General features: G+C 38.3%; 1 protein-coding gene across 7 annotated transcripts in view; it reads right to left on the bottom strand.

Moving 5' to 3' along the window:
• Positions 1-25,375, bottom strand: part of LOC149309376 (sodium-dependent phosphate transporter 2) — a 93,099-nt gene that overhangs the window by 57,240 nt on the left and 10,484 nt on the right. The window contains exon 1 of one of the 7 annotated variants that reach the window (XM_089532307.1): positions 4,069-4,107. The exons of 4 other annotated variants lie outside the window; for them this stretch is intronic. The gene's annotated coding sequence lies outside the window, so the exon portion shown is untranslated. Of the gene's footprint in view, positions 1-828; positions 851-3,881; positions 3,989-4,068; positions 4,108-25,375 lie in introns of those variants that run through there. 2 more of the 7 variants (XM_089532306.1, XM_089532308.1) reach the window with 2 other exon arrangements.

Raw genomic sequence — 25,375 nt, 5'->3', positions numbered from 1 at the left:
ACACTACTATACCCTGGTTTCTCATTTTTCAGTCAAAGGTAATTTTGGTTATTCCTCAAAATCCACCATCCTCAGCTATCTCAGTTCTCTTTCTCCTGTAATATGCCCACCTTTTCTCCCTTGTTTCTCTCTTGTTGCCTCAGTTTAGTACTGACTCCAACATCTATGTCATACTTAATATGTTCCTTCAACCCCCACCACATCCCAAAAAACACACTTTTTGCCTTTGGTATAGAAACCCTTTGTTTTTATCCCATTAAACTAATGCTAACTATGTGCAGCTAAACTAAACATCTATTTTCACCATTATCTCTTACTAGCATCTTCCCTTCTCTTTCTTTCTGTTGCTTCCCATGTCAAATTTTATATTGTATATTCTTCATGGTAGGGATCTGTGTTCTTTTTACTCTGAAAGACACTGTCACTGTGTTCTGTGCTATATTGTATATAATTAATTATACTACATTTTTGTAGACTTACATCCACAAAAGGTCAACAAAAGATGGAAGCCTTGAGGTAACTGATAAGAAATAATACATGAATTTCAGCTCATAAATGGTCCATGTTATTTGACCTTAATAACCAACATTACATCAAATGATTCTCATCCTGCACTACACACACCAATATAAAATGTTTTGTCAACTCCAGGAAAATATCAAGTTAGTGTTACAGAACCATAGAGCTGGAAGAGACCATAACCCTTTCCCAATGCAGGAACAATCAAAGCACTCCCCACAAGCAGCCATCTAGTCTCTGTTTTAAAATATCCAAAGGAGACTCCACTACCCTCCGAGGCAGCGGATTCCTCTGTCAAAAAGCTCTTACTGTCAAGAAGTTCTTCCTATGGTTTATCTCTTTTCCTATAGTTGGAATCCATTGCTCCATGTCTTAGTCTCTAGAACAGCAGAAAACAAACTTGCACCTTCTTCCATATGACGTTATTTCAAATATTTACGCATGGCTATCATGTCACCTCTTAACCTTCTCTCCCCCAGGCTAAACATATCTAGCTCCCTAAGCCGCTCTTCACAGCACATGGTTTCTAGAGCTTTCACCATCTGGGTCATCCTCCTCTGGACATGCTCCAGCTTTTCAACAAACTTCTTAAACTGTGGTGCTCAGAACTGGACACAGTATTCCAAATTAGGTCTGACCAAACCAGAATAAAGTGATACTATTATTTCTCTCAATCTAGATGTCCTCAACAGATAGGTGCAACAGAACAGTTATTCTGGTTTTAAGGAAATCTTTTTGTAGGGTTTTTAATTCAAAGATATGAATGAAAAAGCCAGCATCACATTAGTGGTCTAAGCCTTGGTCTAAAACTCTAAGAGACCATGGTTTGAATTCCCCTGTAAAACCACTGGGTGAGCTTGGGCACGTCAACCTCCTCTGAATAAACCTTCCCAAGAAAGTGCAATGACTGGATCACTGTAGGATGGAGTCAACTTGAAGGCACATAGAAACAATATGTTTGTAGTTAGGTAGGTCAAGGTGTGAGCCAGTGTGGCATAGTGGTTTGAGTGTTGTATTAGGCCTCTAGGAAACCAGGGTTCAAATCCTCACTCAACCATGGAAGTCCACTAGGTAAGTTACACTCAGTCACAGGCAAAGGTAAAGGCAACCTGCCGCCCCCCCAAACAAATTTTCCCAAGAATACCCCATTATAAGTTAAATTACTTGAGGGCACACGACAACAAAGGTCAATGGAAAGGCTACTCCTGAACTGTCATGCTTATCATCATTCAGTTTCCTGAGTTCACCTCTTTATGCTAAAAAAAAAAAAGGGGGGGGGGGTTTGCAGAGAACATCAACTAGAATTATTCACTACATGTTTTATTAAGGGTTCATGCCTTAACGGTTTTATACTACCTTCCAGACTAATCTCTCATTTCTCTCTCCCCTTCTGTGTCACAATGGGTAAAGGTTTGACTTTTTAATACTTTGTAAAGCATTGAGTCTTAAGCATGACTCCAATATATAAGAATCTCTGAATTCAAAAAATGTTATGCATTCCGTTGTGCCAAGTTGCAATGCTTTCTTTTATCATGAGAAACCAAGAAGAGGGTCCCTTTTATTTAAAAAGCGAAGCACATTGGAAAGGGTTCCATAAATTCAGAAAAGGTAAAAGTATTATGCAACGCAAATGCAAATTTGGAGCTGACACTTATAAAACAATTTATTCTTCTTACCACCCAAACAGTCTATTGGAGGAAAAGAGAATATAGTAAATGAAGGTGAAAGCTCAAGCAGGATGCTGGCAGAGCCAAGTACAGAGTCCAAAGGAACTTCAGTTTGTTGTCAGCCAATGGCAGAATACTCTAAGGAAAGAAGGAACTACAAAGGGAATTCTAATAGGTTGGCCTTAAATTTCCTCTGGCAAAATACAGGGCAACCCTGCTGAGTTGCAGTGCTTGTTTACATGTGGCAGATTAACTGCTGCCAATACTCTGCCAGCCTTTAAAAGAGATTCATTCCAACATGCACACACAGAAGCTCCAAGTTGGAAGATCTCAACCCCACAATATAGGTCAGAAGGCATTTGCCCTGAAAGGACACTCAATTTTACCCAAGGAACATTACCTAGCATTTGAATGCCTGGAGATTCTTTAGAGATTTAACTATCTAGAGACAAACAGATCCAACCAGCAAATGCCAGTTTTATTTTTTAATCTCATTGTAACCTCTAGCATACAGTACAAAAACATTTTTATTGCTTATGAGCCAAAAGGCAAATGATACAAAAACAAGTTCAAAAGAACCCTGCAGGATTCCCCTTCCAATAGTATTCCCTCTATCAATGCAGAACTTCCTATAAAATCACCAAAGGGAGGTCTAACAAATCTCTGAAAGTAACTTCAGGTTTAGTACAGGACAGCAAGTTTTGCAGAAACCTGCATTCAATTCTTTCATTGCTTTACTATTCATATACCAATATTACTTATGAAACATGTCTTGTTAACATGGAATATTTTAGAATTATCAGGCAATCAAAGTTAACTTGTAATGGCAGACACTTAAAAAGTCAGTTAAAACATTTTTCCTCCTCCAAAAGGTCATAGTCACAAAAGCATTTAAAATTTAACAGACCTTGTCATTGCAGGCAGGATAATTAAAATAGGGCTAGGCAAAATTACATCCCTATATGGTTCTAAAAATTACTTGCAAGAATGGTGTAATATGATGAAGGATTTAACCTCCAAGAAGTAAATAATGTCCCAACAATTTTAAAATAAAGATCAGTTACATAAAAGGGTCACTTCACATACTGAGACCTAGTTTGCCTACACATCCTTATATAGCTTGTTTAATAGCATGCCATCTTGAAGGAGAAACATTGGACTGTATGTTGTTTTTCAAAACTTCATACTGGCATTCATTACCTTCAGCTACAAAATCACTCAGAAAAAACGCCTATGTTGGTTAGCTTACACTGACTGGGTTTGTGCAATCTTCCATTTAATATTTGGACCACCATTCCATTTTAATAAACATACCCCTATCTTCTGATTGAAAAAGAAAGAATATATCTGCCTGAAATTGGCAGACATATTCGATTATACACATTTGTATTCTACTGGAATAAACTTCACTTGTACTACAAATCCAAGGATGCTTGAATTTAAATTAGCTTGCCACAGTTCAAAACACAGGACCATGTTTGCTTCTTTGAAGCTACATTTCTTTCTTGCTATTGTGACTTTAAAATGCATTTGGAAAGAGGGATATATTACCCAATTCAACTCACAAGGTACAAATGGCAATTCACTAAATACAAGCCTTTCATTTTTCCCCCACCTCCATACACAAGAAATGATATAAATTAACATTTCATAGATTTTTTTCCCATCAAGAAATAAAAACATTTTAAAACTCACTCGGTCCTTCCAAGTTGTTTCAAAGAGAAGCCAAGTTAATTCCTTGAACAGCTTGCCGGTCACAAATACATTCCTAATGTCTAAAATAGATGCCCTATCATATTCAGCAGTCACACCTCAAGAGCAGATATCACAAGCAAAGTGAACTGTTCTACAACTTACAGAATAACCTTCAGTTATAACTTACAGACACAACTGCAAAGGAAGACAACACTCAGAAGCATCAATGATGAGTTTATACTCAAGGTGAAAATATGCCTCCTCTTAACAAGTCACTTTGATGAGGGTGGATACTAAAACACAGCAGAGCGTTGTGATTACACTATTTAAACCAATCCAAATGAAGCTAATTTAAAAGGAGTGCCTGGGAGTCCATCCCCCTGTTCCCAAAGCATGGATACAAAAAATTATTATGCTTCTCAGTATGTTTTTTTTTAAAGTCTTCTTTTCATAAACACTAACTTAGTCCTTGTGACTATTCATCCTAAATTGCATTATTTAACAAAAACATTTTTGTAGAAAGTAAACTAAACAGTGCTAAATTGACCATGCAAAGAATTAAACTAAATTTTAAAAGCTATCCTAAAGGCACCAGATCCTGCTAAGCAAGGTCACCCTTACTTGGATGGGAGGCCTCTAATGAATACCAGGTTCTGTAGGGCTTGTAGGCTATACAGTTGGCCCTCTATGTCTATGGGTTCTTTATCCACAGATTCAACCATCCATGGGTTGAAATTCTTTTTAAAAAAATTAAATCCCAAAAAGCCAACCTTGATTTTGCCATTTTATATCAGGGACACCATTTTACTACGCCACTGTATATAATGAGACTTCAGCATCCACAGATTTTGGTATCCAAGAGGGGCCATGGACCCAAACCTCAGCAGATACCAAGGGTCTACTGTATTTCAAAGGAAGGAATTGGCAAAACTATCTCCGAGATTCCTTGCGCCTAGGAAAACCCCATGAAATCCACAGGGTCGCCATAAGTCAACAGGTGACGACTTGAAGGCGTATGCACAAGAAAATGTATACCTTAGCATAAAGGCCAGATATAAATGTTACAAAAATCAATGCCCAATCTTTGCTATGGTCTATGCCCAGCCCAATAAAAAGAAACAGCATATAACAAGGTAATTAACAGAAAATATATTGGTATTTAGAAGTCAAAACTTGTCCAATTTAATGTAAACAGAAAGCATTACATGGACAGATGAGAAAGCATCCTGCCTTTGTTCCCAAGATACCTGCTTGACAATGCTACTTTAAGCTTAAGAACCATCTTAGTGATTTCAAAGACTGTATGAAATAGTGAACACTGCAGAAATAACCCAGTTTTGAGATCACTTTAACTGGGAACTATAGTTTTGTGAGACATTTAGCCTTCTCTGTCAGAGAGCCCTGGTGCCACAATAAACTACAATTCCCAGGATTCCCTAGCACTGAGCCAGAGTAGTTAAAGCTGTATCAAACTGGACTATTTCTGCAGTGGACCAGTTTCTTAGGTTGTCTAATTAACTGTTTTTCAAATAGAGTATTTTAGCCAGTAAACATGCTTTGAAAAAATGACAACCCCTGACAAAAGTTTGCAAACTCCATTAAGTCAATGTGGGAGCTGAAATGCATGGCAATCATTCTCTCTTTTGTTAAATTAAATCTGTATTCATCATTTGATGCTGCATTTTTATAAGAAAGACTCAGCAATTTCAAGAGACTGGCACCTTCTAGGTTAATTTGGATCTCACAGTGTGGTATCTATTTAGCCTGTCAAATATGAAGTTAATGGTTTAAGAAAAATACTGCATGTCATAACATGACTTAAATTGTAATGCTTTCTACATTCAAATTGAGCATGACAAACCTAAAGGACACACAGCATTACATGTCAGAGCACATTTGTAGCTGAGGCAGAAACAACAGAAACCAAGTCCTTTGTTCTTTTTGGTTTTAGTCCAAAGGTGCCCTTTTGGATGTTGAAAGTGTCTTCTCCCTCACCGCTGGGATGTTTCAGCAGCAGCAGCAAAATGAAACAAAATTTAAAGACATTATTGTTCAGGCATAAGATTCCTATAGCATTTTTGTTCCTATCCATCACAATTGTATAATTGTGACCTCCAGACTTTGCAGAAATGACACCTACTTTAAACCCGTCCAACATGAGACCTTTGTCTGAATTGTCATACACGAATATCTTTGTGTTTACCTTCTGTCCGCTAAAAAAAGTGTCTGTATTTATACCTTTTATAGACTCTTCCTTATGCAGCCAGTTGAGGATGCAACATGTATATGATCTGAGATACATAAATAAACTACTTGAGATTCTGGAGTTTGTATCTGTGACCTATGCCATCGTGTATCTAATATATGTGTCCCCTAAAAGAAGCACTGATTCCCTCTACTCTGTCTTTAGTGGCACCACTTCTGACCTTATTGAAAGCCTGGGTAGGAAAATGGCAGTGGTGCCACCTATTTGGAGCAACCTCTTAAAGAAGTGCCAAGAGGAATCAGGCTTTGAAGCAGAATTCATAGCTGTGTAAGTCTGTGGAATCAATATGAAGAGAGATTCTGTAGCACCTTTGAGATTGACTGAAAGAATCAAGTTGGCAGCACGAGCTTTCATAGACTTAAGTCTACTTCTTCAGATGCATTTGGTGGAGTGGAAACCAGGGGCAGACATATATATGCCATGGGTATGTGAGAATATCAACTCAAATTCAAAATCCTTTGTGTATGGAATAAAGTGGCAAGACCAGTTTAGTTTTGGAAACTAGCCTGTAGTTCAGGAGAATTGATGGGTGTAGGACGCCCTTTGAGGATGTGGTCAGGCTTTGAAGTGTTTGAATGAGACATTTGTGTGTGTTTGCCTAATTTTAACCTAGAAAAGCTGACAAAGTTATCACATTAAAGTTAAAGACTATAATCACTGCTTGTGTAGTTGCCATTTTCTTAGTTTTGTCTTTTCATCCTTTTTGGCATGTGCACATTTTCTTAGCCCTGCCTATGTCTGGTCGGCTCCCCCACACACATACACACACCCCACTTCCACAGTTTCCCCGTAATTCCCTCCTCATCCATCCAGTCTTTAGGGTAAGAACAAACAGTTACACATGCAGGAATTTTGTAAGTCCTTTGGGATCATTTACCTTCGCTTTGTCCTTTGCTTCATGCCCCTAAGTTTTACCCTTGACTTATCCATGGGTCTTAACAAAATCCATAATTTTGGCCCCAAAACCTGCCCTCAACACATATGAGGTCAAGTTATAATCAAGTATATATGGTATATTCTAAGATAAACCCCACTTTAAAATGTAAACAGGGCTGCCAGCTCACTCTGCCTTAGTAGTATCACCAATGACCAGCTGAAAATCAAAGCTTTGTGACATAAAGGTGTTTTTAATGGAGCAGTATTTTACCACGCTGACTACTCTACTGACCTTGCCCTTGAGACTATCAAGGGTTGAAAACAATTCTTTAGCCTTCCATTACTGACATTAAATCCCTAATGATATCATCCTTCCATTTAAAGAGTGAGAATGCTCTGTCCTGATTCTAAATTCCCACAAGCTTCAACTCACCCATCTGGTTATTAAATCCAGTGATTGAACCAACAATCACAAGACTATGTAACTATGCAGAGGAAAAAACATTTCTTTGGTTAGAAAGGATATGTTTAATTCTAACCAAACAAGACAACCTCTAGCCACATGAATCTTCTTAGTCCTTTAATAGTAGCATTGTGTGGGAAGACTCTAAAAAAGTTCTCACAGACAACCGATATTAAGACTTAGTTTTATCCTTAAAATTGCTACATGCACTGGCAAAATAAAAGGTGTTTATATCAAAGGACAAACAGTGAATGGAAATACTTCAGAGGTTTGTCATTATCACAGACACAAAGACATGGGAAAGTATCTATAACAGGCAGGAATTTTCCAGTAATACTCCATAAAACAGGTTCGGTATCCACTGTGGGATACAGAAAAAAATTGGGGAGGGGGATTCATATTCATCTCGAACAGATACTTTGTCAAAATTTATACACAAAATATAAATCTAGCTCAAACAAAATGTATGAAAATGTCTTCTACACAAATCATTTTTACACTGCAAACAAACCATTATTATTGTGGCAGGATATTGAAAAGTATCATTATCTTAGGGGAAAAAATCAAAACTATGTGCCTGGCACTGTGTAGAAGGGAGCATCTACAAGCATTTTGTGTGTGTTTGTGCATGTGTACATATTCTTTGGATAAAAAAGTTGAGTCTCTCTTATCTGAAATGCTTGGGACCCGCAGTGTTTTGGATTTTAGAATGTACGTTATTTGCATATACATATATAATGAGATATCTTGGATATGGGAACCAAGTCTAAACATTTCATTTACATTTTATATACACCTCATACATATGGCCCAAAGGTAATTTTATGTAATATTTTAAATAATTTTGTGCATGAAACAAAGGCCTGTTACAGACTGCCAAAATAAAGCTGCTTCGGGTCTCTTTGGAGGTATGCTATTAAAATGATGCATGGGTCCTAAGAGTCCGGTGGTCGCGCCAAAGCCACACTCCATTCCTAAGCACTGGAGTGCAGCTTTGGTGCAGCTTCCAGATTCTTAGGATGCATGCATCATTTAAACAGCATACCTCCAAAGAGACCCAAAGCAGCTTTATTTTGGCAGTCTGTAACAGGCCAAAGTTTCTGTACACTGAACCGTAAGATAGAAAAGGTGTCACTATAGCCATACAACCAGTGGGCCATCTTTTTACTCTAGGATAGCCAGGACAGAATGTGGCACTCTCATGGTCACAGACTGTCCCACTGTCCACTTCTTTCTCTTTTCTATCAAACAGGTGTTGTGTGAGTGATGGGCTTGAAAGTCACAATGTCTCCCCCCCCCCCCCGCCCCCCGCCCAGACCTCCATGGTGTTCATATATACAGTAGCACTATCTAAACCACTCATGAAAAGTTTGGGGTTCTGATTTTGGAACTTCAGATAAGCAGTAACAAGTACATTTCTATACTGCTTATCAGTGTACTTAAGCACTCCCTAAGCAGTTTACAATGTGTAAGCTAACTGCTCCCAACAAGATGGGTATCATTTTAGCGAACTACAGAAGGATGCCAGGCTGAGTGGACCTTGGAGTTCCAGGGACTGCGCTCACAACCTTGTGGCTGTGAATGGCTGCAGTTCAGGCATTTAACCGCTGTGCCACCAGGAGACTTAACCTGTAGCAATTCTAAATCAGAATAGTTGAAGTAAAATGAAAAATAGAAAAGACAACTAGACTCTTCTCTAGTCACCTGCATGTTTTATGGGAATGCACAACTGAGGAGAGAATGTGAATGGGTCATTGTGTCAACAGGTCCCATTACCACAGGCTGGATTCCTTCCACACACCTCTTTGACTAGACTACAACCAGAAAGTCAGATAACAGTAGATTAATCAAACTTGCAGGTAGTGCTGAGGCCTACAGCATGCAATCTCTATGGCATACGTCATCAATTCTGGGATTCTATTGCTTTTAGAACGGGTCCATTTGTTTCCTCAGCATTCAGTACAGCAAACTCTATAGGAATTAGGCACATGTTGCACCAAGCTAAGATAGTGTTAAGATATTAGTATAGCAAGTCAAAGTTCATTAACACAGATTGTAACAGTGTTTTTAAAATTCAGTCTGATGATTCAACCACAAAGGACTCCTGTATGTGCATTTCTTTCTCTACCAATGTGAAAATGTTATAATAGTACAATTTTCCAATTTTGGAATAAATGAAAACAAAAGTATTACTGAAAGAGGTTGGGTTATACATCCATTTATTTAACAATCATGATTTTAGTAACAATATCTCATAGCCAGTGTTTTCACAAACTGGTGAATACTATAGTGCAATAATGTTCTATCACATGGGTGGAAATTACTACCTCAACTTCTACTTTATTTCTGTTTCTCTAGTGTTCATGCTTATGCAGCCAAAATGGAAGTACCTACAGGAAGAAGGCAGTGCTGACAGACTCAGTGAAACCATGAATTTTGCAGAAGAAAGAAAAGGCTTTTGCACGGGAGGACATAACAACCCTTGTTGTTGTTGTTGTTGTTTGCACCTTCCAGTCATTTCTGACTTAAAGTGACCTTTAGGTGAACCTATCACAGGGTTTTCGTAACTAGATTTGTTCAGAGAGGATTTACCTTCCTCTGAGGCTGACAGAATGTGACTTGCCCAAGATCATGAAGCAGGTTTCCGTGACCGAGAAGAGATTCGAAACCTGGTCTCCAGAGTCATAGTCCAATGCTCAAACCACTAGACCACACAGGCTCTCATCCCAATAAACCTATTTAGTAGAAATATAGTGTAGGATACCTGTTGCAAGAAGAGGGGGCAGAAAACCAAGGGAGGGGATAAAATGTACCTCCTAGAAAAGGAAGACAGATAAGTATGTGTATATGTATCTTCACATCGCCTGTCAACCTATGGCAACCCCATAAATTCTGTAAGGTTTTCTTAGACAAGGAATACTCAGAAGTAGTTTTGCCAATGGTTTCCTCTAAAATATAGCTTACAGCATCTGGTATTCCACCCAAGTACTAATCAGGGCTGACCCTGCTTAGCTTCCAAGATCAGCTGGGATCTGGTGCCTTTAAGGTGTTTTGAATACTCAGAGGTGGTTTTGCCAGTCCCTTCCTCTGAAATATAACCTACAGCATCTTGTATTCATTGGTGGTCTCCCATCCAAGTACTAACTAGGGCTTGACCCTCTTTTGCTTCCAAGATCAGACAGGATCTAGAATATTTTGGTCCTAGAGGAAGAGAAACATAGATATAAAAGGAGTTGTGGGAACTACTGGATTGTGCAGATAAGTCATTTCCTGCTTCATGCTGAGAAACTATTTTTATAACATTCCTAGAGACAAAAATAAAATGTGCCCATAGAAATGAGTGCAGACATCCAAAATTTAAATGCAGCTTAGCACCAGGTACTAATATGCCCACAACAACACATCCCTTCTCTAAAAGATAACAGAAAAGAAAAGAAAAAGCTTCTGCTCTTACTGAGTGTGAAACTTTTTATAAGATTTGCTCATACAAATTGCAAAGCAAATACATTTCATTATCCAAATACAAATTGAAGTGGGTTCTGGAGGTAAAAGAGTGACTTATTATAGACCTGAAGTTCACAGTGAATATTGCAGGTAGACATTGGCTGATTTTATGACAATTCAGCCTTGTTGTCCAGCACTATTGCAACCCTACTTTGAATTAGGCTGAAGCTCAGAGAATATAACAATCCTGAAATATTAGATACAGTATTACTTTTATCCCCACGCTGCAGGTTGGGCTGTAGGTATAATATACAGCCCTGTAATGTAAACACTATACACCGATTGCAGGTATATAGTGGAGAATAGCTGACTGTAGCCAGGCAAGGTAGTTCACGGTTTTTATTGTAGTTCAGAGATGAGGGTGAAACTACTTTGGAATCACATTTTAAAATCTTCCACTTTCTCTCAGGCCACAGCAAAGGTCAATCTACTTAAATTGCCCTGCTAGAAGTCTTCCCAGGCCAAACCAAACATTCAGTTAACATGCAAAAGCCAATCATCTCCTATTCCCCCATTTCTTCTGTGTTGAAAATGGCAAGCTCAGAGTGCTTCTCCGTGCACAGATGCTCTCCTGGAGTGACAAAAAAGGTGATGGCAGAGCTAACATACTCTCATGTTTGCATGTTGATCTATCACATTTGGAAACAAGGCTAGAGTGAATGAAAGTGAGGGGTAGAGAAGCACACTTTAGGTCAGCGGTTCCCAAACTTTGGTCTTCCATTTGTTTTTGACTTAAGCTTCCTGAAGCCCCAGACAACTTGGCCAACAATCAGGAATTATGTGAGTTGAAGTCCAAATCAGCTGGAGAACCAAAGGTTGGGAACCACTGCTTTAGATGACTGGGGGCTAGCTATGACCCATTGTCTATTAGCAAAGAAGACTATTATTCAATTCTTATCATTGATATGACTGCTTTATTGTATGTGGCAGTGCATATGGGCACAACTTTTCTGTCATATTCAACTCCATTAATACCTAGTACAAAAGTCAGAATGAATGCGTATGTACTTGGACCAATAGCAAATACTTTCTCACCCAGCAAGACACATTTTTCCTTGGTATCTTCCTTACAGAAGTTGGATTTGGAGACATATCAATAGAACCAATGTGAAAGAACAAGTTCTCATATTGATCCTAAGTATTCGTGGGAATAAAATGCATTGGTAGCCATAAATGAAAGGTTTTTTTATATAATAATACACTACACAGTTTCAGACTAAGTCAGATAATGGCATGTTTATTAACTGCATTTCAAATTTAGAAATTTTAATTGTCACATCCATGATGCTTACGAAGGGGATTCATGTGGATTAGTCTAATATATCTTAACAGCCATGTTAGGTACATTAGCTGAAGAGGAGATTTGAATCCAAGTCTCCTTGTCTACAACTACATCAGTTATGTCCTACTGCATGCTGAGAATCCTTACTCTTAAGCTTGTGGAGAACTGATATCCACAACTTTGTCTGCTTAATGTAAATTTAGTTGTATTGATTATTAGCAGTCCATTCATTTCCAAAATGGACAAAATCTCTTCTCCATAAAGATTTAATACAGTGGTTCCCAACCTTCCTAATGCCGTGACCCTTTAATACAGTTCCTCATGTTGTGGTGACCCAAACCCATGAAATTATTTTCATTGCTACTTCATAACTGTAATTAAATAGGTGTTTTCCAATGGTCTTAGGTGACCCCCATGAAAGGGTCATTCGACCCCCAAAGGGGTCCCGACCCACAGGTTGGGAACCACTGATTTAATCTGTCATATAAACTATATTTAAAAGGACACAAAAGTAGACAACTTTTAGTTTCTTAAAATGTAAAATGATTATACTTCAGAATTTGGCACTGAACTGGGGAGAAATTGAAGGCATGTTGTGCCACCCAAATTCAAGATCTTGTTTCTGTCATGTAAAGAGTACAAGAAGCCATGAATCTCAGTCTGGACAACAAAATAAACTTCTGATTTATTATACTTAGTTTATCTATCCGTCCTGGCAGATCAAGCCAAGCAGTCACGAATGCTGCATGTTCACAGTGAGTTACCCATAGTATCTTGGCTTACTTTGCATGCAAATGCAGGTGATGGAAAGTTTAGCTGGAGTTACAAAAACAGCAAAACAATTGTGATCTGTGGATTCATGTAGCTGATGAGGTTGAATACAACACAATGCTAGTGCTATTGCAAGTGAAACGCTGCTATATGCTGGCTGAAGTTCTTGACAGCTGGTTTATTCATGGAAAGACATCTGAGACAAGTTCCATAAATAGCATCACATGGAACCCTTATACAACAACATGCATCTTTCCTACACAGGAATTTAGCATTGACATCCTATACTCTCAGTCAAAATCTCATTGCAATCTCTATTTTAGGGATGACACAAGTGGCATTTCAGTCAGGAATGGTACTCTACAGGATTTTATTCTCCAAAAATAAAATATTCTTCCTTTCTCTATGCTGCAAATGTACATTACAGAATTTTTAGCCAGCAGCGCTAAGTAACAATTCAGGACTAGTAACATGACTTCAGTGGATCCTAATAGGTTGCTCAGCAGGCCAGTAGCACATAGTATTTGCATATTGCTTTATGTTGTTTTGGACCAAGTCTTCAACAGTGTTACAAGCATTTAAAAAAATAACACTGGTTGGTAACATCATTATTTCTTTGCATCATGTGTTGTTTTTGTGTGCCTTAAAGTCATTTCCAACTTATGGTGACCCTGAGGTAAATCTATCACAGGATTTTCTTGGCAAGGTTTGTTCGGAAGGGGTTTGCCTTTGCCTTCCTATGAGGCTAACTGACTATGACTTGCCTAACATCACCCAGTGGGTTTCCATGGCTGAGTGGAGATTGAACTCTGGTCTCCAGAGTTACAGTCAAACCACACTAGCTGTCTATATAAAGGCTGGGCTGTGAACCAGATCTTGTCTTTGTAATATGAGGATTATGTTGACTTGACCTTGTCTGATTATTATGAAGTACCAAGCATTATCTGTAGAAAAAGAAGGAAAAAAATGCTTGCCCTGATGCCTCAATTTAATAAGAACTTGCATCCATATTTCAGGTCGCCTTTCTGAAGCCCAGAGGTTCCCCACACAATCCATTTCAGTAGTCTAGAGTAGAGGCTACTGAAGCATGGATAACCACTGACAACTTTCATTCCACATTTTGAAAACTAAGGCCTGTTACAGACAGCCAAAATAAAGCTGCTTCAGGTCTCTTTGGAGGTATGCTGTTTAAATGATGCATGGGCCCTAAGAGTCCGGAGGTCACGCCAAAGCCACACTCCATTCCTAAGCACTGGAGTACACCTTTGGTGCAGCTTTTGGACTCTTAGGACCCATGCATCATTTAAATAGCATACCTCCAAAGAGACTCAAAGCAGCTTTATTTTGGCAGTCTGTAACAGGCCTAAGCAACCTTCTTCAGGAACACGAGGTAAGGAAAAAAAATCCTTGGGACATTTTTTTATCAAAACCTTCCAATTCTAAAAAGGTGGTATTTTATAAATTAACTAGTAATATAATGAACAAGTACAATACCACTCAAGTTGTGTAACCTCAAAGCTTTATTTTTCCTAGTCGGCTAACCCTAACAGGTATATGTACATACAATATGAATGCACATATGAATGTAACGGAAAACAGCATGATAAATGCATATAGTAAGACTGAGCAAGGTCGTATTATATTTCTCTGATTATATGTCTGTACCTCTGATTGGTTTGGTATAATGATGATGATATTGTTTATCTGATATATACACTTGGAATAATTTTGGAATATGGAATTTGAAATATTTGAAAATAAATAAATAAAATCTTAAGAAAACAATATGAATGCACATAGACATATTTGTCTGTTTAAATTAGTATATCAGTGTCTTCACTCTGCTCTCAAAGAGCATAATCAACTGTATCCCACTTAACTGTGATGTTTTAATGTGTTTTTAAGCAATATATTACTAATATCCACTTAGTTTTAAATCTAAACATACCATTCACCATATTAAATGTGTCATAGGGTCCAAACAGACAGGCCAAAATAAAGCTGTTTCAGGTCACTTTGAAGATATGCTGTTTAAATGCTGCATGTGTCCTAGGAGGCTGGAGTGCAACTTTGGCATAGCTTCTGGCCTCTTATGATGCGTGTGTCATTTATACAGCATACTTCCAAACTGACCCGAAGCAGCTTTATTTTGGCCTGTCTGCCCATACTCTTCCTAGGTGAAATATGTTTGGGGAAAATAAATCACCAAAGATATGTGTGTGTGTGTGTGTGTGCACGTGTGCGTGTGTTTACTAAAGCAAACATGTTAGGTCAGATTCCAACTGCTTTCAGGAATTGGGAAAAATTCCTAAGCAAAGTTTGTGTTTGCTAGAATGTGTTCAGGTCTGAGTTTCTAGAAAATTAACTGTTTAAATTGCCTCTTCACCCTACTTATTTTATCAAATATATGGACACTACCTACACTGAAGTTTTTATCGAGGTGTTTTTTTAATGACTCCACATCACTGAGAAGAATCATTCTACTGAATATTAATAAATAACTTGACAAGTAGGTCATTTCACATGATTTAACCAAAATTTTGACCCACAAATTCCAAACAGACTGGCCTTAATACTTTCATTTTTACCAGACAACAAAAAGATGGTCAAAAGATAGGTAGTTTAAGACATTTTCATCTGAAGAGTTAGAAACGATGGCCAGAATTCACCATAAGTAACGCACTTGTGACAATTTCATATTCACAATCCTTATGTATTCTCTACCTTAGGGGATATATAGGGACTATCACAGGCCCTAATGCCCACTTACTGAGTAGCAGCTGGAGCAACTGAAGGAGGTCTGTTCTCCTGTTGACTGGGAAGCAGCCAATTGACATGAATAGTCATGTGAGCTTTCACTGGCGCAAGGAGGAATTGTGACAGGGACTCTGCTTCTGGTTGTCACACTGGAGATTGCTCACAGGAGGGAGTGGGACCATTGACCAGCTGCTTCCTGATCAACAGTGGACAGACCTCCATCAAACACAGCTACTGCTACCTGGTAAGTGGGACCTGGGAGGATTAGGCTGGGAGACACTATCTTGAAGTCATTCAGATGTCATTTTTTGTATCAGAGGGATGTGAATAACCGGGTTTGTTATTCACACCATAGAATGGCATCAAGCTCAGAAAATCCTCATACCTCTTTCCCCTCCAGTCTTTAGAAACTGAAAAATGCTGTTACGATCCAAAGTTTAAACAGATACCCATTTGCAGACTTACCTGCAAACCTCTGTAATGGCCAAGTTATACTCCAATTCTAAAAGTTTCAATTTCTCCTCATGATAATAATCAGATTTCTATATATTTAAGCTATAGGGGGGAAACCCCATTCTCATTCCCTGAAAGAAAAACAAGAAGAAAAATAACCTTGTTCACACAGATCCTCTTTCTAAATGAGAGAGAGCTGCATATAAAATTGTCACCTCATTTAACAAACATTTATGACTGTGCTCAGCCAACATTTTCCCCACTCTCTGTGCACTGAACATTTCCTGAAAGGATCCAATGTCTGCAATCATCGTGGTTTGGGGAACCTGCCAAATCTAGTCTACAAGATATGGAAGACTTTCAGGTAAGTCAATTGGTTAGCATTATCAATGCACTGTCAAGAAAAAACAGATTAGCAGGACCCTACCAAACCAGTGTTCTGCTATTTCTGTCTTATAGATCAACAAACATGCAACAAACTTCATGTAACAAGGTTATATGGCAGGGAAATGAGGAATCAAGTTTCCTTTGGCACTTCTTGTCTGGTGCTCCTCAACTTGTTTTAATCGGTAATATCAGAAATATAAGATGAACTTCTTAGTGCAGGCAACCAAAATTTTGGTTTCTACTGAAAAATCCAAGGCAGCAGTATTTCTCCCACTTTTACATTGCAAATTTAATTTAAGTATTCAAACATCATAGAGTAACAGATGCAAGAGCACTCATTAATTCCAGTGAAAACATGCAATATTGTAAATGACTATCAGCACAGTAGATTGATTTCAAAAACCAGACTGTAGACATCAGGAGCATCATGCCAAACATCCCATTTTACTAATGAAAATGTGAGATCTTTGTAAATATAAATATGCAAACCTAACCAAGGAAGGTGGACAAGATACATGAACACATCTGTTCTGCTCCCTTGCTCATATTAAACAAAAACTTTTTTATTGCCATTTTTAAGGAAACGCTTTTACCTGTATTAACTGTGAATGTAATGTTTTGTAGGTAGCATTTAATCACTTTGAGAGGGCTTAGGCTTGAAACACACAGGCAAAATGATGCAGCTTCACTCTGCGTTGGGGTTGTGCCATTTACATGATGCACACCCCGAACACAGCCTGAAACCGTGAGGAGGCAATGTCATTTGCAAACAACCAGGCCAAGAAGTAGCAGATGGAATCCACTCCTTCCAGCGGCCCAATTTAGGACTGCAGCAGCAGCAGCCTGGATTGGGGCTGGTCACTTGCAGTTGCCAAGGTCCCCATGTGAATAGCACCAGCGCGGTCTCCCACTGCTCTATTTGGCCCATCTATTTTGGGCCTCAGACATCGATGCATAGTTTAATGCTCCATGCACAAAAATGTTCAAGTACTCACTGTCCACCTATCCCTTACCTATGGAATCAGAAGGAGGAACAAACAAGAATTAAACTTCACTTTTGGAGAGAACAAGCTTATTATTATACACAAGCCAAGAATAATGGTTTATAATCAATTCTAGCAAACTGGTTACACAGGCCAACAATAAACCCTAGGCTAGTTTGATGAACAAACTACAGTTTATTTTATACAGCTAGTATGCATGAAAGAATAAGTCAGGCATCCATTAAACTGCAAGAGAACTTTAGTTTATTCCTTGTCCCAGTCATAGGGGAGATGGCGTGGGGCTAGGGAAAAGAGCATGTAAGCCTAGCATTTCATGTGCCCTCCTTTAGGCTTGTGCACACAACATTAAATTATAGCTAAACATTAAATTATAGTTTCCATTCATATGCTAGCAGAATCACAAGTGAGAAAACACAGTTCTCTGTCTAAGTAAAAATATGTGAAGGTAGGCATTCACCCTGTTTTCAGTATCTCTACCTAAGTGGAATAACTCATTTGAATTTTGTTTATTTAATTAATTCAGATTAACAATTAAAAAGTAAATGGCTGTTGTTTTTTAATTACTCTGGGATACTGTGAAACTTGAATAATAGAGGGGCAGCAAATTCATGACTGCCTGACAACCAGCCACTTTAATGAATAGTTCTTTTGATGCATGACCCCCTGTAATTGAAAGCCAGAGAGCAAAGACTGAAATTGCTGAGTATTTCAGCCCTATTAGCTGACAATGTCAACTATCTATTCATTTTAAAAATCTGTCCTTGTTAGCATATGTACCTTGTTCAATCACTTTATATGGGTTTATCCCAATTACTATGCACTCCATTGTTAATAATGAGTATTTTAATTTTTAAAAGCAATGTATTCTTAAGTAATATAAACCTAAATACCTTACTTCTAGGATGAAATGTTACCACTCCTCAAAAACACAACAGATAAATATCCTGCAAAATGCTTTATCGCAAGATCTAGGAATGGGCCTTGCACTACTCCTGAGACTCAACTGCAAAGGAGACTTGCGTTCAGCCTGTGGGTCTTGTGTTAACTACCTCTCTTCTAAAAATGAGATTATCTAAAACATTGAAAGGGAAAGTCAGAAGAATAAAATCTCTCCCAAGATTTGAGGAAGTCTGAAATTACAGCAACAGAAACTCACGCAATATAATGCAGATTAGGAAAGGTACCAATAAGTCCAAGAAGGCACCAGTGTGGCCAACAAACACAGGCCATAAAACCATAAAAGGCAAAAAGGCTTCCTTTTCATACTGGAATCCTTCTTTGATTGAGGAGGAGCATTAACTAGATCTAAATAGATAATAAGCCCAGAAAAATAATATATTATTACAAACATTAAAATCAAAATGGAAGTTTCATTCAAGCATGTCAGAAACAGAAACCTGGCCAGGAAGGTAACTGGACCATTAGATGGCAAAGAGGAATAAAAATGCAGGACAGGCCTGAACTAGCATTTGCAGAAAAGGCATCTGAAAAACTGAATCAAGTAGAGATAGGGAAAAACCTCAAAGGGGATATGAATAGTCTTCAAACCAAAACCCACAAAAAACTCTGGATGCCAGCAGTGAAAGCCTTCAACTTCACAAAAATGTGCAACTTGTCTCTGAAAGCCTCCCCCATACCAAAGCAAAAAATGCCAAACTGGTTTCCAAAAAAAGATCCAAGAATAAGCCAGTTAATTTCTCATTGTTCTGGTAAACTGGCAGAAAGCAATATGAAACACAGAATTATTCAGGACAAAGAAGAACAAGACTGGCAGAGAATCAGCCTGCAAATGCATCCATAAAACAAGCACCGTGATTCAGCACAAGTGCGTCCATATGGGTACTTCAATCTATACTTCATTCTATGCTTGGGATTTCTGAAAAACCTTTTTTAAAAAGTCTCACCAAGGACTATTAAACAAACACAATGGCTTCCTGGGATAAGGGAATGGTTTAGCAAATAATTTAGTAACTGGAAGGAGGGGCAAAGTTTTCATGACTGAAAATAGAATTAGGACCCTCCAGTTATATTGCATTGGGAGGAATAAAATTTAATATCTTAAAATGATCCAGAGTTAGACATGAGAAGTATAAGGAGCAATTTACAGAATAATTCACAAAGAGTTGGTAAAAAAAATCCTCACTTTATATATTGAGAAGTGAGAATTGGAGTTAATTAACCAGAAATGGAATCTCAGGATCACATTGGATAACTCAACAACATCAGTGCATCAGCTCAGTATGTGCTTGTGGCATAGTCCATGCTTTGAATGTGATGAACATTTCATACATTTAGTATAAGGTAGTAACCGAATCCATGTTAAGAATCAACAGAGAAGGAAAAGAAAATTAAACAACCACAGTTGTAATGCTAGTGTGGTATAGCATTTGAGTTCTGGACTAGGACTCTGGAGACCAGGGTTCAAATCCTTGCTCAGCCACGGAAACTCACTAAATCACACTCTCTCAGTCTCAGAAGAAGTCCATGGCAAATCTCCTCTCGATAAATCTTGCCAAGAAAACTCCATGACACGGTTGCTGTAACTCAGAAATGACTTGAAGGCACACAACAAGAATTGTGATGCAAGTAAGACACAAATCTACAATGCTGCTTCTTTAGAATATGTGCAGGTATTCCATGGTGGCCACATTTCAAAAGGGGTATAACAGAACTGGAAAACGGATAGATGAATGCAACCACAATAGTTAGAGGTTCTTGAAGAATTGTTAAATACTTAAATATGTTTAAATTTAGTCACTTTTTTTTCTTAAGAGGGATATGACCAGTTTATAAATTATGTATCATCTAGAGACCTTTTTTTCTCTTTCAAAATACTCAGGGAAATCCAGTGAAATTGATTGACCTGAATCGGCTGCTAAATAAATCACATACTGTACTTTTACAGTATTCATTGCTACAAGAGATATCATGGCCACTGCCTTACTACCTTAGTTTCCTATGAAAGAAGATTAAAGAAGCCACCTTGGAACTCATTCTGGGAGAAAGCCAAGGTATAAACTCAAAATAAATAGGATTAATTAACCAGGATGGGCCAATCAGTATCTAATTGTCATGATACAAAGTAAAAATGGGGGGTGGGAAACTGTGGTATGTTGGGGCCAGTTTTCTGTCCCAAGACCCTCCGTAGGCATACAGTTGCCAAAAATGCAAAATAAGACAAAATTGGGGGGGGGGGGGGTAATTTTGAAAAATTGGTATTCTGATTTTAAACAAAGGGAAGATACAACCTGTTTAAAAGATAAATTGTATTGCCTGGAATTCCATGAGAAACAATTCACCCTTTCTTTCTTGGTAATAAAAAGTTGGGAGTCTCTGCAGGTCAAGGCCTACAAAAACAATCCTGTGGAAAGTGTATGTGGCCCATCAGAGGTACACCTTCCTCTCCCCGGATGCACAATGTGGAAATTCAGATAAAGAATATGCAACTGAAAATGAGCTGTCAAGGTCCATTAGTGGGAGTGACCTCTGTGATATGCTTGTATGCTCCCGAGACTAAATGGACTAAATTTGGATGGATTAAAATGGTCAGATCCATGATGGCTTTCCTTCTCTTCTTACAGATCTAAAGTAGAAGTGAGAAAGGTGTGCCCAGTGCCAAATCCAAGACCATGCTTTGTGGCCTGCAAAGCCTCCCAATAGACCCTAAATCCCCTAGGTAAAAAGGGTAAAGGTTTTCCCTTTGACAAGGTTGGCAAGTTATGTCTGACTGTAGGGCAGTGCTCATCTATGTTACTAAGCCAAAAATCCAGTGCTGTCAAAGACAACTCTGTGGTCATGTGGCCAGCATGACTGTACAGAATGCTTTTACCTTCCCAACAAAGTGGTACCTATTTATCTACTTGCAATTTTATATGCTTTCAAACTGCTAGGTTGGCTGAAGCCTGGACTAGTGATAGGAGCTCACTCCCTTACGCAGCACTTGGATCTCGAACTGCCAACCTGCTGGTCTTGCAACTGTCAGAATCAGTGTCTTAACCACTGAACCATGGCATCTCTGACTCCCACATAAATTATTCTTTTCTGCAGGCAACTTTCTAATCCTGAATAATGCAAAATGGATTAAAAAGCACTGCCCCCATGACACCCTCAATTACCCAAAAGCCGAAGTAGGAGGATTAGGAGGAGTTGTTTAAAACAAAACCTGAAGTGACATGAAATTATTCTACCACGTTGAGAGAGGTGGTACACACATATCCCTCACAGATGCTCTCTGTAATGTAAACAGCAGTGGAGACTAGGTTTGGTGAACAGTGGAACTCCCCACTACCACAAAAACAACAAGAACAACTTTGGAATCTCCTGGAGACTTGTCCTATCTTCTGGGTGTGTATATGGTATCTTTATTCAAGCTTTGAATAGAAGAATTTTTTGTTTGTTTACCTACTCAAGTTCTCAGGATAAAGTAGCCTGTAAATGCAATCATTCAAAAAATATGAAGTTCCCCTTCAAATGCCTCTCCCTTTTTTGAAGGTGATATTTGTTTATTTGTTTGTTTGTTTTTAGAATATTTATACCCCACTCTTCAGCCACAAAAGCTCTGACAACTGCTTATGATCTTGGCTGGCTACAATATCAACCATATTACAGCTCTTCTTCCTCTTCACACTGCCTTCAGAGTGATCAAACAACTGTGGGCTCAGGATTAGGAGCACTACAGACTTAAAGAGGAGGTTGCTCTAATGTCCTTCCAAACTGAAGACTTCCCTTCTATAAATAGAGATGACCATTCAAAATGAGGACACTTTGGAGCAGCTGGCTCTAAAAAGACTCCAGAATGTTTCAGGGAAGCAACATTGTAAAAGTGAAGGGACAGACACTATGTTCTATCTATAGGATTTCAGTGTCATATCACAGAATCAGGAAAATGCCATAAATATAAGGTTATCTTCATCTTATGGCCACCTAAATATCTTGCAGTCACCAGAGCCCATCTGATTTTAGAAGCTGAGTAGTGCCAGCCTTGGTTAGTACTTGGATGGGAGATCACCAATGAGTATCAGCGCTGTAAGCTATATTTCAGAGGAAGAGACTGACAAAACCATCTCTGAGTATTCCTTGCCTATGAAAACCCTATGAAATTAATGGAGTCACCATACGTCTATGGGCATCTTGAAGGTACATAAACACACACAAGATCATCTTATACCCAAGAACCCAATATACCATGACTAAAGCTTTTATACTAACTGTGATCACCAGAGACAGGTAATTCATAATATAAGTCACTGATGAGTAGCAGAGAGAAGAGAACACAACAGACCCCATCCAGTGAAGTAAGACCTGGAACATAGACAGACCAAAAGAAGTATCTTCTGGCTTCTTTGTGAGTGTGGCGTTTAGATGACGCACACGCCCAAAGCAGCCGGAAGCTGTGCTGAGGCCATGTTCCGGTCCAAAGGACCGGATCAAAAAATAGTTGGCTTAAACCAACTCCTGGTGGTGCCAGTTTGGGACTGCAAGAGGCGTCCCACTTTGGAAACAGGCCATGCAGTCACCACGGTCCTGGCCCAGTCATGGCCGGAGCGACCAGAGGCTGCTCCTTCCCAGCCATCTGCTCCGCACCTAAGTAGTATGAATAAAAAAAGAAATGGCAGACTGATGTTAAAATCATGGGACTCGGTAACTATTATCTAGAAATCCATTCTACTTAATCCAGCAACTTCATATTCATTCAACTTTATAATTCAGTCAATAGAGTCAACAGTTCAGATCACTTTCATTGTGCCTCATAAATGACATGCCCAATTAATGAACTTTCAGAAACAGAGACTGGCCATTGCTTCTTTGTCCCAATATGCATTGATAGGTGAAATCTACACAACTATGATGATTTGTTTAGTCTGATGGGTTCTTCTGTTTCTTCTGCCCTTCCCTACTCTTGTTTTTGTACCAACTAGCTTGATGATGAGTTTGGAAAACTGGAACATCTGTACATTTCTGAACCATTTTGGCTGATCCTAACTGTGGATATTTTTTTCATGTGGCTATGATCTCTGGGTTGTTGTTTTTTAAACTAACAACAACATTGTTCTCTTATTGCCCTTGTTTATTTAGCAGCAACTGATGGAAGAATCATCATGTTAATGAGCAGGCCTGCAACCTACCGTATACTAGCTGAGTGACAGCCCAGAACTTTTGAGAATGCTATTATTTATCATTTATGTTGATGATTAGTTACTCTACTGTTTTCACTGTGGCCTGGTTTTTTTATTTCACTGTATTATGTCATGGCATATTCAGTCTTATATCCTTTCCTAATGTCCTAGGATAAAGGGAAAGTTAAAAACAACTTTAATAAATACATAATACTGTTCTTATTTAACCCTGCATATAGAGATCTCCTTTTTGCTTTTCATCCTTTAATTATTAAGAGGGCAGCATTTTATCTTTTGAAATCTTAACCCTGAAACATCAATTTGTTATAGATCAGCAACCTTTACTAGAATAGATTGTCTCTACAGATCTCAGGCAATTATATAGAATTTACTTACACTGAGATTTCAGAACATCCTTTCAACTGGACAAGGCAGTCTTCCAGGAAAGTAATGATCATTCTCCTTACAACATTCTTCAAAACAAATGCAGCTTAAGAGAAAATCTGGTGTGATGTTTTAATAAGATAAGTTTACTTTGCTGGATGAAAACCACTCATCCAATAAAAATAAAATCACATGAAGATTAGAAATGAGATCCTTTGCGTATTCACATTAGTCGATTCCAGGCAGTACTAACAGACCCAATTAGTTGTAGCAACATTATTCACTACAATATTTTCTTCCATAAACATTATGGTCATGTAAATAAATTTTCATTACTACAAAACACTAATTTTATAAAGGCAGGAATGCCAATAAAATATAAATGAAGCCAACTATAAAAGTCAGTAGGAGGAACCTAGCCAGGTTGACACTGCTGTAACAGCCATAGCTCAATGCTATGGAATCACTGGACTTGTAGTTTTGTGAGACATCTAGTCTTCTCTACCAGAAAGCTCTGCTGCCACAACAAAATACAAATTCCAGGATTCCATAGCACTGAGCCATGGCAGTTAAAGTGGTGTCATACTGGATTATTTTGGCAATATGAATGCAGCCTTTGTTGTTTCCTTCTTGGTTGGGCCGAGAACATTTCAGCAACCCCTCATATCTTTTCAGGAACAGAATAAATACCTGTGACATCCCAAACAAAGGTACTTGGCCTGAATGCCTGAACCCTGCAACCAAGATCATATGAGTGTTTTTCAAAACTGAATGGAAAACCAGAAATTTTGTAAGGTGAGAACCAGATTATTATTATTATTATTATTATTATTATTAAACTTTATTTCTAGAGCGCTGTAATTATACACAGCGCTGTACAAAGTCGGTAAAATTAAGGAGTATACAAAAGCCTGCCCAGATGCACTCTTACAGGTGAGTTCCCCTTAGCACTGCATACTATGGATTAAAAAAGCCTATATTTTCAACCACACTTGCATTACAGAGGTTTTAAAAATGGATACTAGTCTCTTTTTAATAAAGTGTCTTGTTTTCATTTTGTTTTCATATAGTGATTTTATTATATATTTGCTTGAGGACACTGAGGAGAAGCAAAGAAATCGATAAACAAATAATTTCCCCTATTATTAATAAAGTGCAATTGTTATAGGAAACATTATTGGTGAAAGCTAAAACACATTAATCACAGGATAAGAAAAGGGGAACTTTTTGA

The sequence above is a fragment of the Sceloporus occidentalis genome, unplaced genomic scaffold (assembly GCF_023333645.1).
Source record: "Sceloporus occidentalis isolate IW3139 unplaced genomic scaffold, rSceOcc1.0.p SCAF_7, whole genome shotgun sequence".
Taxonomy (NCBI): Eukaryota; Metazoa; Chordata; class Lepidosauria; order Squamata; family Phrynosomatidae; genus Sceloporus; species Sceloporus occidentalis.
Note: the sequence above shows the minus strand (reverse complement) of the source record. Positions and strands in the feature narration are given on the sequence as shown.